A 17640-nucleotide genomic window follows, 5' to 3' on the forward strand; every position below is an offset into this window, starting at 1 on the left:
GCTACGCCGTTCGTTAGTAGGTAGTGGTACCATAGGAATTGACAACTCCCGTTCCTGAAATCCTGGGTTTGTTTGGATTGGAAGGAATGACCGAATTCGATATACATAACTTAGATAAACCTTTAATTTGTTTAAGGGTTTATCGCCACAGTCTCAAGGCTTGGATGTATGCATTTTCACAATACCGCATAAATGTTTATATCAGTAAAGCATGCATTGTTCCACAAAACATAACGTTGATTTAAACCATGTTTTACTTCAACACCTTGTTTTGTGCATTTTACATATGGTTTAGTTGATACATTTCACTTACCATACATGATATATTTTGGGTACACATTACATGATCTACATTAAACATAAACATATTGACATTGTTATACACATTTGGTGGTTTACATTGAACATAGACATTTCGATGTGGTTTACACAATAACACTTGACAATTGATTTATACATGAACAAATTACATGGTGGTTGGTTTGGGTAAATGGTTTGAGTAACGTGGCGTATGTGACATGATACAAACATAGTGGATACGCCGCTGGTACTTCCTATATATAAATGTTTTTATAATATTGCATATCGTAGCGTTATCTAAATCATTTCAGTTTAGTCATACTACGTTTTATACAAATAACATACTTTTTACAAGACATTGCTCTACAAACAACTTATCTTATTCAACTCATTTTAATTGGTTACTCGTTTAACCTTACACTTATCTATACATATCATCTGATATTATCGTTTTTCAAATGGTTTACAAAGCAAGACAAATTACAAGGTTCATGACTGACTGTTATTAAACATTTCTTTGAACTCAAGTCATGAATCCCATTTTCACAAAACCTATGTATCTCACAGGCATTTTTATGCTGACATACCTACTTTCACACGTGTTTTCAGGAGCTGTTCCATAGGATGATGATCATGACACTAGGGCGGACCTGTGCCTTAGAGACTAAAAATGAAGATAGACTAGTTTAATTTTGTCACGAACTCTTTGTTTTCCTGTTTAAGACAATGTATTACGCTTGTTAATTAAATAAAATGTAACTTTGGTTTCCATGGTTATGAAACAATTAATTCTGTCCCAACACTCCCCGGCATTTCCGCCGCGGTTGCATGTTATACGCGGCCGGGGTGTGACAGACAGACTGAAAGAACGATCCGTACTCTTGAAGACATGCTCCGCGCGTGTCTCATAGACTTCGGTGGTAGTTGGAACAAATACCTACCGTTAGTCGAATTCTTGTACAATAACAGCTATCATGCCAGCATATAAATGGCACCATTCGAGGCTTTATATGGAAGAAGATGTCGTTCGCCTATTGTGTGCACGAGATCGGTCATTCGCAATTAACCGGTCCCGAGTTACTACAAGAAACGACTGACAAAATCCTCCAGATTCGAGACAACTTGTCGAAAGCCAGGGATAGACAGAAAAGTTACGCCGATAGAAGACGCAAGCTCCTTGAATTTGACGTTGGCGACTACGTACTCCTAAAGGTGTCACCTTGGAAGGGTGTGGTCAGATTCGGCAAGAAAGGGAAACTAGCACCTCGATATGTTGGACCTTTTAAGATTCTGGAAAGAATCGGTAAAGTCTCCTACAGACTCGAACTACCGGAGGAACTTAGTAATGTCCACCCAACTTTCCATGTGTCGAACCTCCGAAAATGCCTAGCTGATCATGATCTGATTGTACCTCTCGACGATCTTCAGGTCAACGAAACGCTACACTTCGTGGAAAAGCCTGTCGAGATCATGGATCGCCAAACCAAGCAACTCAGACGCTCGCGCATCCCAATCGTGAAAGTCCGATGGGAAGGAAAACGGGGCGCAGAGTTCACTTGGGAACTCGAAAGCGACATGAAGGCTAAGTACCCGCAGTTGTTCAAATGAAGATCTGAAGCGAGAAATTGGTAATATCATCCACGGCGCTGTGTGTCACACCCCCAAATTCCACCTGCGGAGTACCGTCCGCTTGAGGGCGTGACTGACCAGGATCCAGCCACCAATTATACTAAGCATTGGTTAATAGTAAAATAATTGCTATCCAAAGTAGTTAGCAAACATCGTAGTTTAAGTTCGATAATTAGTTTAAACAAAAACAGCGGAAGCATAAACCAAATAGTTTTAAAGATAGTTCATAGTTCAAGATAATTAAAACCCAACACACGGGTTTTGACGAACACTACACATCCCCAAGCAGCAGCTCCTCAGTCACTGGTTACCTGCAAAGCATGCAGTAAGGTGTCAACAATAATGCTGAGTGAGTTCACTAGTTGTCCAGTTTTAATTACCAAAAACTTGTTTCACCAGTTAATTTATCCGTTTATACATGCCATGGGGAGCTACCCCAAAAGTTAGCGACTAAACTGTTTTTCCAATACCGAACACTAGGTAACCGTTTGCGTTTCCGCAGGATGCCCCGATGTCAATGTTTTATCATCATTGACGGATGCCTGAGTACATTAGTTCACGACCGATCCCATACCATGGCACGGTGTGAGGTTGGTAAAACCTAAATAGCGCTATCAACTAATAACCCGTTCGCCTGGCCCCGGCGACTAATCGGTATTATGTAGTAGGGACTTGAGTGATAGAGTTTCGTTTAGTGCCGTTTGTTGCATTCCGTATAAACAGTAATTAACTAAAGGTTCCCAATAACAAGGGAAGAAAGTAAGTTGTATCCCTCATAAGGGGATAGTGTTGTTTTAGTTCCGTTTCCCAAACCACCGGGAACGCATGCTTTAGGTTGTGAACTCACCTTGGGTTGCTCGGTAGATTAAATACCCGGTCAATCACGTTGGTCACCACGTCCTAGCATGGTTACCAAATATAGGTCAAGTTGGGGTACAAGTAATCACGTATAGCAAACACGTATAGACACACTGAGCATGCATAAAATTAAACAGTTGGGTTATTGGGCCTGTCCTAACATATTCGCAAACAAACAGTAACAGAAGCACATGCAGCCCAGTCAACAGATAGTCCAACAAGTTTTGACCCAATAACACTTAGGCAGCCCAGTCGAGACAAGGGTGGTCTCGACTCGAGAATACACGGTCTCGAGTCGCAACCGGGAGATCTCGAAGAATCACGTTTTGGTCTCGAGTGTGCTGCTTGCGAGTCGCAATCTCAGGAGTCACGAGCCCAGTCTCGAGTCAAGATCACGTTGTCTCGAGTCGAGACCTAGTCGGTCTCGAGTCCCTGAAGCCCGTCTCGGTTCATCATGCCTTGGTCTCGAGTCGCAACCAAGGGTTCCGACTCGCAACCTCAGTTACGTGCACCTGAATCCTTCTAGAACCTGTCCTATTGTACTAACCAATAGAATTATGTTTTCATGTAATTTTGTACTAACCAATCAGAATACACAAACATGTTTTGTTGTCTAAATTATAATCAAAACAGATCAAAACAAGCATATTCAAATATTTTCATGACATTCATGATGTTCTTCATATGTTCATCCCACTTTTTAAACACATATTCATCATATTATCAAGAAATCATATCTTCTAAGATTTAAACAATCATGCATAATATTCGGTATCAAAACCATCTAACCAAAACTCTAACATCAAACGGATAACAAAACCATTTAACAACTCATTATGACAAAATCGGATAACACAACCATTTTCACATTCAAGACACTCGATCATCACATAAGCATCATTTACTTTATCAAACAATCACTTTCATCATCAATAAAACAACAATAATAACATCTTTACCCAAAAACAACAATAATAACATCAACTATACAAGGAAAGGCATATTTGTCATGCATATGATTTAACAAGCCAACATATACAACATTATCATCTCTAAAATGCAAGGAATCACTAACCGGTTGATGAGGTTCAAGGGTGAGTATGAAGCTTCTAAACGGGTGTGTGTGTGAGTTGATCCGAGAGCTCCTAGTGGTCACCGATTTGATCCGAGAAGAAGGAGATGAGAGGAGGTTGATGATGATCTAAGGTTTTAGGGTTTTAGTGAGAGGTAGAGAGTGTGAGAGTGAAATGAGGGAGAGTGTAAAGGAGAAAGTGTGAGGGTTTTGGGTTTTTATACCCTTTACAAAGCCGGTACACCCCTAGTGGGTTTTCCAAGCATGTTGCGAGTGGGGGCTCAACGGCCCAACCGGCCCAAACTTTCACTGTTCACTCGAGACCGGGAGTGGTCTCGAGTCGGGTCCTTGGGGTCTCGGCTCATTTGTAACACACATATAATATACATACATACAACACGTAATAACAGATAATTCATAGATTTCATTTAATAATATACGTACACGAAATGTTACATCAAGAAGGTTGTCCGGGAAAACCCGAAGTGTCACATTATCCCCAAGTTATAAGAACTTTCGTCCCGAAAGTTAAGGCAGCCACTGACAAGCTAGTGTAAATGAGAACGTTTCAACAGGGTGTCACATCATCCCCCCGTTAGTTTGGAATTTCGTCCCGAAATTCGGTTGTAGCTTCAGTGCCGGAGGTTTCGTTTGGGAACAACTGGGGATACTTGTGCTTCATCTGGTCTTCCCGCTCCCAGGTAAACTCTGGGCCACGTCGCGAGTTCCAACGGACTCGCACGAGAGGTATCTGGCTACGTTTGAGGGTTTTGATCTCTCGATCCGTGATCTCAATCGGTTCCTCAGTAAAGTATAGCTGTTCATCAATAGTTAGTTCCTTGAAAGGAATTACGAGCGTTTCATCTGACAGACACTTCTTCAGATTAGATATGTGAAATACGTTGTGTACCGCACTCAGTTCTTCAGGCAGGTTCAATCTATAAGCAACCTTACCGATTCTCTCGGTAATTTCGAATGGTCCGATATATCGCGGATTAAGCTTGCCCTGTTTACCAAAGCGAACCACACCCTTCCAGGGTGAGACTTTAAGTAGAACCCGGTCACCGACCTGGAATTCTAGTGGTTTCCTACGCTTATCAGCGTAACTCTTCTGACGGTCACGAGCTGCCGCCATGCGTTGTCTGATCTGGGCAATCTTTTCCGTTGTATCTACCACCATCTCTGGGCCCGTGATTTGACTATCACCGATTTCCGCCCAGCAGAAAGGTGATCGGCATTTACGACCGTACAATGCCTCAAAAGGTGCTGCCTGAATGCTAGTGTGGTAGCTGTTGTTGTAGGAGAATTCCACTAGCGGTAGATGCTTCTCCCAATTTTTGCCAAAGTCGATCACACATGCTCTAAGCATGTCTTCTAGGGTTTGGATGGTCCGTTCAGACTGCCCATCCGTTTGCGGGTGATAAGCGGTGCTCATGTCCAAACGTGAGCCAAAGGATTTGTGCATAGCTTGCCACAATTCCGAAGTAAAACGAGCGTCTCGGTCGGTAATAATTGAGGTTGGCACTCCGTGCCTCGAAACTACTTCCTTTAAGTAAATCTCCGCCAAGGTAGAAAACTTGCTGTTTCCTTAATAGCCAGAAAGTGCGCGGACTTGGTCAATCGATCTACTATTACCCAAATAGTATCATTTCCATGTTAAGACCTAGGTAGCCCTGTAACAAAATCCATGGAAATTTGCTCCCATTTCCATTTCGGGATTTCTGGTTGTTGGAGTAGGCCTGCTGGCTTCTGATACTCTGTCTTGACCCTGGCGCAAGTCAAACATTTGCTGACATATGTTGCTATGTGTGCGTTCATGCCAGGCCACCAGTATGTAGTCCTCAAGTCGTGGTACATCTTATCCGAGCCAGGATGTACTGAGTAGCAGGACTTGTGGGCTTCGTCCATCACGAGTTCACGTAAATCTCCATAGAGTGGAACCCAAATGCGCCCTGTTACATAGTAAGCGCCATCTTCCTTCTGTTCTAATCGCTGTCTCGATCCTCGCAGAGACTCAGCCCTGATGTTTTCCGGTTTCAATGCTTCAACTTGAGCATTTCGAATCTGAGTAGGGAGGCTAGACTGGATGGTAAGTTGCAATGCTCGCACGCGCTTTGGTGTAGTGTCCTTTCGGCTGAGGGCGTCTGCCACGACATTGGCTTTGCCCGGATGGTACTTGATGGCGCATTCGTAGTCATTCAAGAGTTCGACCCATCGACGTTGTCGCATGTTTAATTCCTTTTGCCTAAAGATATGCTCGAGACTCCTGTGATCGGTGTAAATAGTGCACTTGGTACCGTACAGGTAATGTCTCCATATCTTAAGAGCAAAAATCACTGCTCCCAGTTCCAAGTCATGCGTAGTGTAGTTTCTTTCATGCGTCTTAAGTTGTCGAGAGGCGTAGGCAATAACTTTCTCGCGTTGCATCAACACGCAACCGAGCCCATGGATAGACGCATCGCAGTAAACCACAAAGTCGTCAGTGCCTTCAGGCAACGAGAGAATAGGAGCACTACAGAGGTTATCCTTTAGCCTTTGAAAGGCCGACTCCTGAGCTTCATTCCACTTGTAAGCAATGCCTCTCTGAGTGAGAGTCGTGAGGGGTTGAGCAATCTTTGAGAATCCTTTGATGAATCTGCGGTAGTATCCTGCTAATCCCAAGAATTGGCGAACTTCGGTTGGGGTCTTGGGCGTAGGCCAATTCTTTATCGAGTCGATCTTAGCGGGGTCGACGTGAATTCCGTCCTTATTGACCACATGCCCAAGGAAATGGACCTCTCGAAGCCAAAAGTCACACTTCGAGAATTTGGCGTACAATTGCTCATTGCGTAAGAGTTCGAGGATAAGGCGTAGGTGTCGTTCATGCTCTTCTTGACTTTTCGAGTAGATCAGGATGTCGTCGATAAACACAATCACGAATTTGTCGAGGTAAGGCTTGCACACTCGGTTCATGAGATCCATGAAAACCGCAGGTGCGTTAGTCATTCCAAAAGGCATGACGAGGAACTCGTAATGACCATAACGAGTCCTGAACGCGGTCTTGGAGATGTCTTCATTACGAACTCTCAGCTGATGATAGCCTGATCGCAGGTCAATCTTAGAGTAGTAGCTCGAGCCTTGCAACTGATCGAATAGGTCGTCGATGCGCGGGAGAGGGTAACGATTCTTGATGGTAACCTTGTTCAGCTCACGATAGTCGATGCACATTCGGAACGTGCCATCCTTCTTCTTAACAAAGAGTACTGGTGCTCCCCAGGGTGATGAACTAGGACGGATAAATCCTTTATCCAATAGTTCCTGTAATTGCGTAGAGAGTTCCTTCAGTTCTGCAGGGGCTAGTCGATAAGGCGCACGAGCTATGGGTGCTGCTCCGGGAGCTAGCTCGATTTGGAATTCGACCTGACGGTGGGGAGGGAGTCCAGGTAGTTCCTCAGGAAATACCTCGGGGTAGTCACGTACTACGGGAAAATCTTCAATCCTCTTTTCCTTTTCGAGGGTGTCGGTGACCAGTGCTAGGATAGCGGTGTGCCCTTTTTGTAAACACTTCTGGGCTTTTAGAAGCGAGATAATGCCTGTGACTTCTCCGCCTTTGTTACCTTGAACGATGAGGGGTTTGCCAGAACGACGAGGAATACGAACTGCTTTCTCTTGACAGAGGATCTTAGCGCGATGTTTGGATAACCAATCCATACCGATGACGACGTCGAAGCTTCCAAGTTTGACGGGGAAAAGGTCGATACTAAACGTCTGACCAGACAATTCTAGTTTGCAGTCGTGGATCACGTGCGAGGCCTCGATGTTCCTACCATTAGCTATCTCGACGATGTGCTTAGAACTTAATATGCAGGCGAGTGCTTAAGTTTCTTACTAATACGAAGGGATACATAACTAGCGTCGGCTCTGGAATCAAATAACACAGAAACATAACGATCATCAAGTAGGAACTTACCCGCCACGACGTTGGGGTCGTTCCTTGCTTCTCCAGCTCCAATCACAAAAGCTCTTCCTCTTGCACCATTCCCAGCATTGTTGTTTTGATCGTTGTTCCCCGCCCCCTGGTTGTTGTTGCGATTCTGATTCAGTTCAGGGCAATCCTTCCGCAGGTGCCCTGTTGCCCCACATTTAAAACATCCGCGGTTGTTTCCCTGCTGCTGTTGCTGTTGGGGTTGTTGCTGATTCTGCCTTGCCGGGAACTGACTTCTACAATCCTTGGCTTCATGCCCCATCTTGTTGCATCGCTGGCACTGACCTTTGTTACATGCCCCATTGTGGTGCCTGTTACACTTGTTGCACTTAGGGTAGCTTCCCCGGTAGCCACCCTGTTGCTGAGGGCCTTTGTTGCTTTCAGTTTTCCTTTGCTGGGCTGGGGCCTGGGTAGAGTTGGCATCCTTGCCCTGATTTCCATCCCACTTTCGTTTGCCATCACTAGAAGTTCCTTCCGCAGCACTGATCCTTTTGGGCAACCTGCCCTCTTCCACAGCCTGGTTGGTGAGTTTGTGGGCAAGACGAACCACAGGCTGTATGGTAGTGAGGTTGGCCGAGGTCACATGGCTCCTGATTTCTGGGACCAAGCCCTTGATGTACAATTCGATCCTTCGATACATGGGTCGGGACATGTTTGGGCAAAGTGCAGCATAGTCGTTGGATAGCTTGGTGTAGGTCTCAATCTCTGACCCAACCATCTTGAGACCATAGTACTCGTCCTCGAGTTTGTGGATGTCATCCCTGTGACAGTACTCTTCCTTGATCATATTCTTGAAATCTTCCCATGCAGTAGCATTAGCAGTCTCCAAACCAAGCATTTGAATTTGCGCCTTCCACCACGAAAGCGCGCTTCCCTCAAGAGTACCAGTAGCAAACTTCACCCAATTAGCAGGGGGACACTCGCAGACAGCAAAGACAGCTTCGACCTTCTCGATCCAGTGCAGAAGACCTATGGCACCCTCAGTGCCATTGAAAGGAAGAGGCTTGCAATCCATGAAGGTCTTGAAAGTACAGACACGTGGTTGCACAGGCGCATGCTGACCTCCAGGGTGAGCTGCGAAAGCTGCAGCCACCGTGTTGATCAGGTAGGTGAACTGAGCCTGAGTCATGTTAACGTTTCCTCGTCCGCGTCCACTCATTGTCTTCATAACCAGAAAACATAGTATGAGTGTGATGTCGTATAATAGCGAGAATGAGGTAGAAGAGGGGCGGCGTATCTATCTAATTAGGCAACTAGTACGTATAGTAGAGCAGAAAGCATAAGACAAACAAGCAAGTAAACATGGGTCCGAGCTATGAGGTCAGATAAGTCGAGTCTTGCACTTGGAGTGTAGTGTCGTCACGAGTCACGGGTTATAGTCTGGTTTTTCTCAAAAAGATTTTCCCCTTTTTAAAACCAAGTTCACTATAACCAATGGCTCTGATACCAATCTGTCACACCCCCAAATTCCACCTGCGGAGTACCGTCCGCTTGAGGGCGTGACTGACCAGGATCCAGCCACCAATTATACTAAGCATTGGTTAATAGTAAAATAGTTGCTATCCAAAGTAGTTAGCAAACATCGTAGTTTAAGTTCGATAATTAGTTTAAACAAAAACAGCGGAAGCATAAACCAAATAGTTTTAAAGATAGTTCATAGTTCAAGATAATTAAAACCCAACACACGGGTTTTGACGAACACTACACATCCCCAAGCAGCAGCTCCTCAGTCACTGGTTACCTGCAAAGCATGCAGTAAGGTGTCAACAATAATGCTGAGTGAGTTCACTAGTTGTCCAGTTTTAATTACCAAAAACTTGTTTCACCAGTTAATTTATCCGTTTATACATGCCATGGGGAGCTACCCCAAAAGTTAGCGACTAAACTGTTTTTCCAATACCGAACACTAGGTAACCGTTTGCGTTTCCGCAGGATGCCCCGATGTCAATGTTTTATCATCATTGACGGATGCCTGAGTACATTAGTTCACGACCGATCCCATACCATGGCACGGTGTGAGGTTGGTAAAACCTAAATAGCGCTATCAACTAATAACCCGTTCGCCTGGCCCCGGCGACTAATCGGTATTATGTAGTAGGGACTTGAGTGATAGAGTTTCGTTTAGTGCCGTTTGTTGCATTCCGTATAAACAGTAATTAACTAAAGGTTCCCAATAACAAGGGAAGAAAGTAAGTTGTATCCCTCATAAGGGGATAGTGTTGTTTTAGTTTCGTTTCCCAAACCACCGGGAACGCATGCTTTAGGTTGTGAACTCACCTTGGGTTGCTCGGTAGATTAAATACCCGGTCAATCACGTTGGTCACCACGTCCTAGCATGGTTACCAAATATAGGTCAAGTTGGGGTACAAGTAATCACGTATAGCAAACACGTATAGACACACTGAGCATGCATAAAATTAAACAGTTGGGTTATTGGGCCTGTCCTAACATATTCGCAAACAAACAGTAACAGAAGCACATGCAGCCCAGTCAACAGATAGTCCAACAAGTTTTGACCCAATAACACTTAGGCAGCCCAGTCGAGACAAGGGTGGTCTCGACTCGAGAATACACGGTCTCGAGTCGCAACCGGGAGATCTCGAAGAATCACGTTTTGGTCTCGAGTGTGCTGCTTGCGAGTCGCAATCTCAGGAGTCACGAGCCCAGTCTCGAGTCAAGATCACGTTGTCTCGAGTCGAGACCTAGTCGGTCTCGAGTCCCTGAAGCCCGTCTCGGTTCATCATGCCTTGGTCTCGAGTCGCAACCAAGGGTTCCGACTCGCAACCTCAGTTACGTGCACCTGAATCCTTCTAGAACCTGTCCTATTGTACTAACCAATAGAATTATGTTTTCATGTAATTTTGTACTAACCAATCAGAATACACAAACATGTTTTGTTGTCTAAATTATAATCAAAACAGATCAAAACAAGCATATTCAAATATTTTCATGACATTCATGATGTTCTTCATATGTTCATCCCACTTTTTAAACACATATTCATCATATTATCAAGAAATCATATCTTCTAAGATTTAAACAATCATGCATAATATTCGGTATCAAAACCATCTAACCAAAACTCTAACATCAAACGGATAACAAAACCATTTAACAACTCATTATGACAAAATCGGATAACACAACCATTTTCACATTCAAGACACTCGATCATCACATAAGCATCATTTACTTTATCAAACAATCACTTTCATCATCAATAAACAACAATAATAACATCTTTACCCAAAAACAACAATAATAACATCAACTATACAAGGAAAGGCATATTTGTCATGCATATGATTTAACAAGCCAACATATACAACATTATCATCTCTAAAATGCAAGGAATCACTAACCGGTTGATGAGGTTCAAGGGTGAGTATGAAGCTTCTAAACGGGTGTGTGTGTGAGTTGATCCGAGAGCTCCTAGTGGTCACCGATTTGATCCGAGAAGAAGGAGATGAGAGGAGGTTGATGATGATCTAAGGTTTTAGGGTTTTAGTGAGAGGTAGAGAGTGTGAGAGTGAAATGAGGGAGAGTGTAAAGGAGAAAGTGTGAGGGTTTTGGGTTTTTATACCCTTTACAAAGCCGGTACACCCCTAGTGGGTTTTCCAAGCATGTTGCGAGTGGGGGCTCAACGGCCCAACCGGCCCAAACTTTCACTGTTCACTCGAGACCGGGAGTGGTCTCGAGTCGGGTCCTTGGGGTCTCGGCTCATTTGTAACACACATATAATATACATACATACAACACGTAATAACAGATAATTCATAGATTTCATTTAATAATATACGTACACGAAATGTTACATCAAGAAGGTTGTCCGGGAAAACCCGAAGTGTCACATTATCCCCAAGTTTTAAGAACTTTCGTCCCGAAAGTTAAGGCAGCCACTGACAAGCTAGTGTAAATGAGAACGTTTTAACGAGGTGTCACATTGTGCAGCTTCGAGCCTAATTTCAGGACGAAATTCCCTAAACAAGGGGAGGCTGTAACACCCCGTGTTTTCGAATGTCAAAGTCAAAGTCCAAGTCAACTTTGACATCTTTGATTATAATTAGTCTATTTTATGTTTTATTTTTATTATGTGGAGTAGGTGTTGTTAATCAGAATGAATCGAAGTAATCGAATGTTTTATCGACGCGAACCGATTTACGACTGTGAATAGTAGGAAGTAACAATGCGATAAAGTTAACTAATCAGTAATCAAACCGATCTAACCATCATCGAACTCGAATCTCAGATTTCGCGAACTTTGGTTGTTGTTATACGTGTGTGTGTGTGCCTTATGTGTTACTTATGCGTGTTTACTTTGTGTTTTGTGTGGTGATCAATCGAAACTCGAATCGAAACTCGAAACTCAAATCGAATGCAATCGAAATCGAATGGTAACGTAAGGATAATGTGAAATATAGATGATTGTATGTTAAGATATAGTGATTGGGACTGATAGTAATTTGAATAGGAAACTCTACCGTACTCGTACTGTGACAACCCGTAACTTCGAGGTAAAAACTCATCGATTTCGTTTTTATAAATCAAACCTTATGCTTATTTAATTTGGTGAGTTAACCAAATCCATACCGTGCGGTACCGACCCGAACCGTTTGAACCGAAGCACATGTCTCGCTTGTCGATCAACCCGCTCGTGTAACTCGAAACTTATGAGTCCCGAACTAGAGCATGATGATTATACACTAAATTGTAGATTGATTTATTTATACTATTATAATAGGTTGGTAAAAAAAACATATACATGTATATAATAGTCATAGCAAAACGACAAAGTGGCTGCCACCAATTCTTTTGTTTGCTCCTATATATTCGGCCAACTAATCCCAAACAGCCACCAATTCTAAATTGACTATGTGCATGTATGATCCTTGTTGATAACTCCCCAACTGAAACTCTAAACTTGCGGCCCAAACTTCACAATTCAAATCGATTTCTATATGAAAACATTTATATAACATAATAAGTAATGTTTTAAATCATTCTCCTCCTAACTATAAACCCTACCTTACCCGCAACACACCTGCGACATCCCTGCATCTCTTTCGTTCTACGCTACGGTTGACGGAGATCGAGTTCCAGAATCACTACGCAATCGGTTAGTACAACTCACTCCGCAGTTTTTAATTAAGTTTCCGTCGTTACGGTTTCGGTTCGATCTCAACTTAAAACCTTGCTAGAAAATAGGTTATATATGAAACTGTATGAAAATATATATATATATATATATATATATATATATATATATATATATATATATATATATATTCGGTCGATGATATGTATATGTTTGGTGCCTATGATTAGTGGTTACATGAAACTATATGAAACGATTGATTATGTGAAACATGTTAGGTGGATCGTGAATGATTATACATGTATACCCCTAATCGATGAAACGGTGTACGTTGCGAGTGTTTGTATATATATATCATGCTTAACTGTTCATGTTACGAGTATACTTGATCATCGTAATGCCATAACTAACTGTTTAGGATTATGAGTGTTTGCGTATGTGATGATTTGGATGTCGTGCTCGGTCGTTCGTTGGCGGTTATGGAGTGTCTAAGGCTTCAAACATTGGACAGATATGTACGAATGCATGTGGTTTAGTGAGGAAGTTGTAATGTATATATGTCATATGTGCACCTTGAAATTGTTTACTGTTTTGTTCGATTGTATGGGCATAGATGCAAAAGAAATATGGGTGTGTGTTGCTTAGGATATTATTATGTGCTGTGTTCTTGTTAACTATTGGCTAGGGTTGCATGGTATGATAAATTCGTGTGCTACTGTTTGTTAATGTGGAAGATAATAAATTGAGTAAATTGCCATTTTAGTCCCTGAGTTTTGTCCAAATTTGTCATTTTAGTCCAAATAGTTTTTTTTGCCTCTGGGTCCCTGACTTTTACATTTTGTTGCCATTTTGATCATTTTGTCTAACTCCATCCAAAAACCCAGTTTGTAACAGGGGTATTTTGAGGATTTCCTTAAAAAATGTTTTCAGTTGCCATTTTGATCCAATTCCAAAAAATAAAAAAAATTCCAAAAAATTCAGAAAAATCTAAAAATCAAAAAAATTCTAAAAAATCATAAAAATTCAAAAAAAATTTAAAAAAAAAATCCAAAAATCAAAAAAATTCTAAAAAATCATAAAAATTCTAAAAAAGTCAAAAACTTCTAAAAAATCCAAAAATCATTAAATGTTTCGGCACGAACCGTTTCGACCCATACCGTTTCGAACCCGAATCGTTTCGAGCCGAACAGTTTCGACGCGAACCGTTTCGCCGCGAAGCGTTTCGGCCCGTACCGTTTCGACGCGAACCGTTTCGACCCGTATCGTATCGAACCGAACCGTTTCGACGCGAACCGTTTCGAGCCCGTACTGAATCGAAACGGTTCGATTCGATACGATACGGGTCGAAACGGTTCGGGTCGAAATGGTTCGGTTCGAAACGGTTCGCGTCGAAACGGTTCGCGTCGAAACGGTTCGGCTCGAAACGGTTCGGCTCGAAACGGTTCGGGTTCGAAACGGTACGGGTCGAAACGGTTCGTGTCGAAACGGTACGGTTCGATATGGTACGGGTTCGAAACGGTTCGCGTCGAAACGGTTCGGTTCGGTTCGATACGGTACGGGTCGAAACGGTTCGGTTCAAAACGGTACGGGTTCGAAACGGTTCGGTTCGATACGATACGGGTCGAAACGGTTCAGTTCGAAACGCTACGGGTCGAAACGGTTCGTGCCGAAACATTTAATGATTTTTAGATTTTTTGATTTTTTGGAATTTTTATGATTTTTTAGAATTTTTTTTTATTTTTAGATTTTTTTGAATTTTTTAGAATTTTTATGATTTTTTAGAATTTTAGATTTTTTTTGAATTTTTTTGAATTTTTTTGATTTTTTGGAATTGGATCAAAATGGCAACTGAAAACTTTTTTTAAGGAAATTCCCAAAATACCCCTGTTACAAACTGGGTTTTTGGATGGAGTTAAACAAAATGATCAAAATGGCAACAAAATGTAAAAGTCAGGGACCCAGAGGCAAAAAATATCTATTTGGACTAAAATGGCAAATTTGGACAAAACTCAGGGACTAAAATGGCAATTTACTCATAATAAATTATTATATTATTGAATACAGTGATTGGGTCCAATTGAAACCAAGTTTCATGCAATGTGCCATAATATTCTGATTGCATGTGACCTCATTGTAAATTGCGGCCCAATAGGGTTGAGACTAGAATTGTAGTTGTTGGCCATTATGTGACTTAGTCAAAGATTGTATGATCATGCCATGTGAATCCTTGAAGTTGGTCCAATCACATTTAGTGTAACAATAGTGGAAACAGTGGAATGGTTATCAAGATTTAAAAATAAAATAAATAAATAAAATAAAAAGATTACAAACTCACTAATAAAGATCGGTCCAATCATAGTGTGAAAGCAATAAGCAGTGGTCGGTCATCATTGTCAATTTTGTGATCATAGGTTATTTATAAGAATAATGTGAGGGTAGATACATGCCGCACATGGGCTCTAAGAGTTCATTTACTAGGCCTGATTTAATAGTTGGATCACACACACACAGAAGTTACCTTGGGCCGGATATGTGGGTAGGATCTTCGGGTCTAGACTCAATGTAATGGACCGATCTATAGGATGCACATCAAAAGTCTTTGCTTGTGTATTCATGAAACGTGTTAATTAAAGGTGTGACACTGATTTGTATGTTGTACAATTTGGGCATCAAAGGATTTACTGTTGTTTGACTTATACATATGCGTGAATAAGGTGTATTGGCTCATGAACTAATTACATGCTAAGAAACTGAGTGGTGTTGTCGTCAAGATCTATATGGGTACTATTTATACAATAAATTATGTAATATGTGATATCTATGCGACTCGAATATTCATTATGTGACTACGTGTTAATTGATGCAAATTGTTACATGTATGGTTTGATGCGTGAGTTGATAGAATGAGATTCTAATTGCTAGTGGTAACCACCATAGGAACTAATTGACCAACTTGGAATACGTGCTTTAATCTTGCCGAGCAAATCAAAGGTGAGTTCACACTTTCCACAAGGCATGGGATTCCCAAGGGTTGGGAATGGGTAAAGGATTTAACTGAAACTGCGTGATCTCCTGGTTTAGGACACGTACACACCCTCTTTATTGAAGGGTGACAAGACGTGATGAGAATATAATCGGAACCTGCGTAATCTCCTGGTTTGGGGATTACGTACACGCCCTCTTTATTGAAGGGTGACAACACGGATACTAGACCAAAACTCTCTATCATGAAGTCCCTGCTTTTTATATCGACTTAATCGCCGGGCCAATGGCGAGCGGGTCATTAGTTAGATAGCGCTATTTAGGTTTGACAAGCCTCACACCGTGCCGCAGAGGACGGGCGTGAACTAATGGATCTGGGCACTAGTCAATGATGATAGACATTGACGTCAGGGCACCAACTTACTTTAGTCAGAGGTCGATAGGTCGATATGGTAAACAGGTCTAGTGGTTAACATGGGGAAGCCCCCACCAACTATGGATATGTTTGGGAAACAGGGTAAACGGATTAACTTACAACTTACAAATGAACTCCTGGTTTTGAAACAACTTAATAATGAACACCAACTGTGAACTCGCTCAACTTTGTTGTTGACTCGTTGTTACATGCCTTGCAGGTCGTTAGGTATTTCAGGAGCTTGCACGAGGAGGCGTGGACGTTGTGGGACATGGACTGTTGAGTTCCATGTTAAATTTATGAACTTCTAACTTATGTTTTGGGTTTTAAACTTTATGCTTCCGCTGATAACTTTAACTTGGTTGAATTGTTTTGACACCAATTATATTGATTGGATTGGACTTTTATTTACTTAATTTATATTGTTCAATATGATTGGTGGTTGGATCCTGGTCAGCCATGCCTCCATACGGTGATACTCCGTGTGTGGATTTTGGGGGTGTGACACGTACCGTCTTCAATCGAAATCGAAATATCAAAATTCGTCGCACCGAACACTCGAACCAGGCTGTTGATCGATCAGGCTGTCAGCCGATCGAACAGCCCAGCCGATCGGATGGACTGTCCGATCGAGCAGGCTGTCCGATCGGGATGCCTGGCCGATCGGCCAACCCTTTCCTCTTTTGGAGCCTATAAATAGGGCTGTCATTGTCATTCTTTCCACTTTTGGAAACTCTCTGACCGACCAGCTAGTGCTCCTCATCTTTTCTCAGATTTCTTCCGATTTCGGTAAGTTTTCATCCTAAATCTTGTACTTTCTTGATCAATGCACACTCCTACACCTTTCTATCTTTCAAATCTTGATTTCTAACCATGAAATCACCAAGATCTAAGCATTCTAGGATGATGTCATCATGGTGTTCTTCAAGAACATCATGTTTTGGCCTCAATCCACCATGAATAGCTCGGATCTAACCGATTTCCACATAAACAAGCTAAGATCTACCAAAGATCTGAACATTTACATGGTGTGAAGGATTGAAAGAAGGATTTCCAACTTTCTTTCAACTCTTTTCCACTCAATGCCTTCAAACCGATAGGAACGGAGCTTGAGTCAACTCACCAATCATTCTAGTGGATGAGTGGTTCAAGATTCGGATTCTATCTACGAGGTTCACCGACTTCGGGTTAAACATCAAACCACCGTTCCGAACAGTTTACCGGGCGGACTTGGGTGATTCTTGTCCGAGCAGGGGAAACAAGTAAGAATGAAAGTTCCATGGTTTAGCTCGTTGTCAAACTACCTCGAAATAACGTCAAATAAC

This window comes from Helianthus annuus, chromosome 3 (genome assembly GCF_002127325.2).
Source record: "Helianthus annuus cultivar XRQ/B chromosome 3, HanXRQr2.0-SUNRISE, whole genome shotgun sequence".
In the NCBI taxonomy this organism is placed as follows: domain Eukaryota; kingdom Viridiplantae; phylum Streptophyta; class Magnoliopsida; order Asterales; family Asteraceae; genus Helianthus; species Helianthus annuus.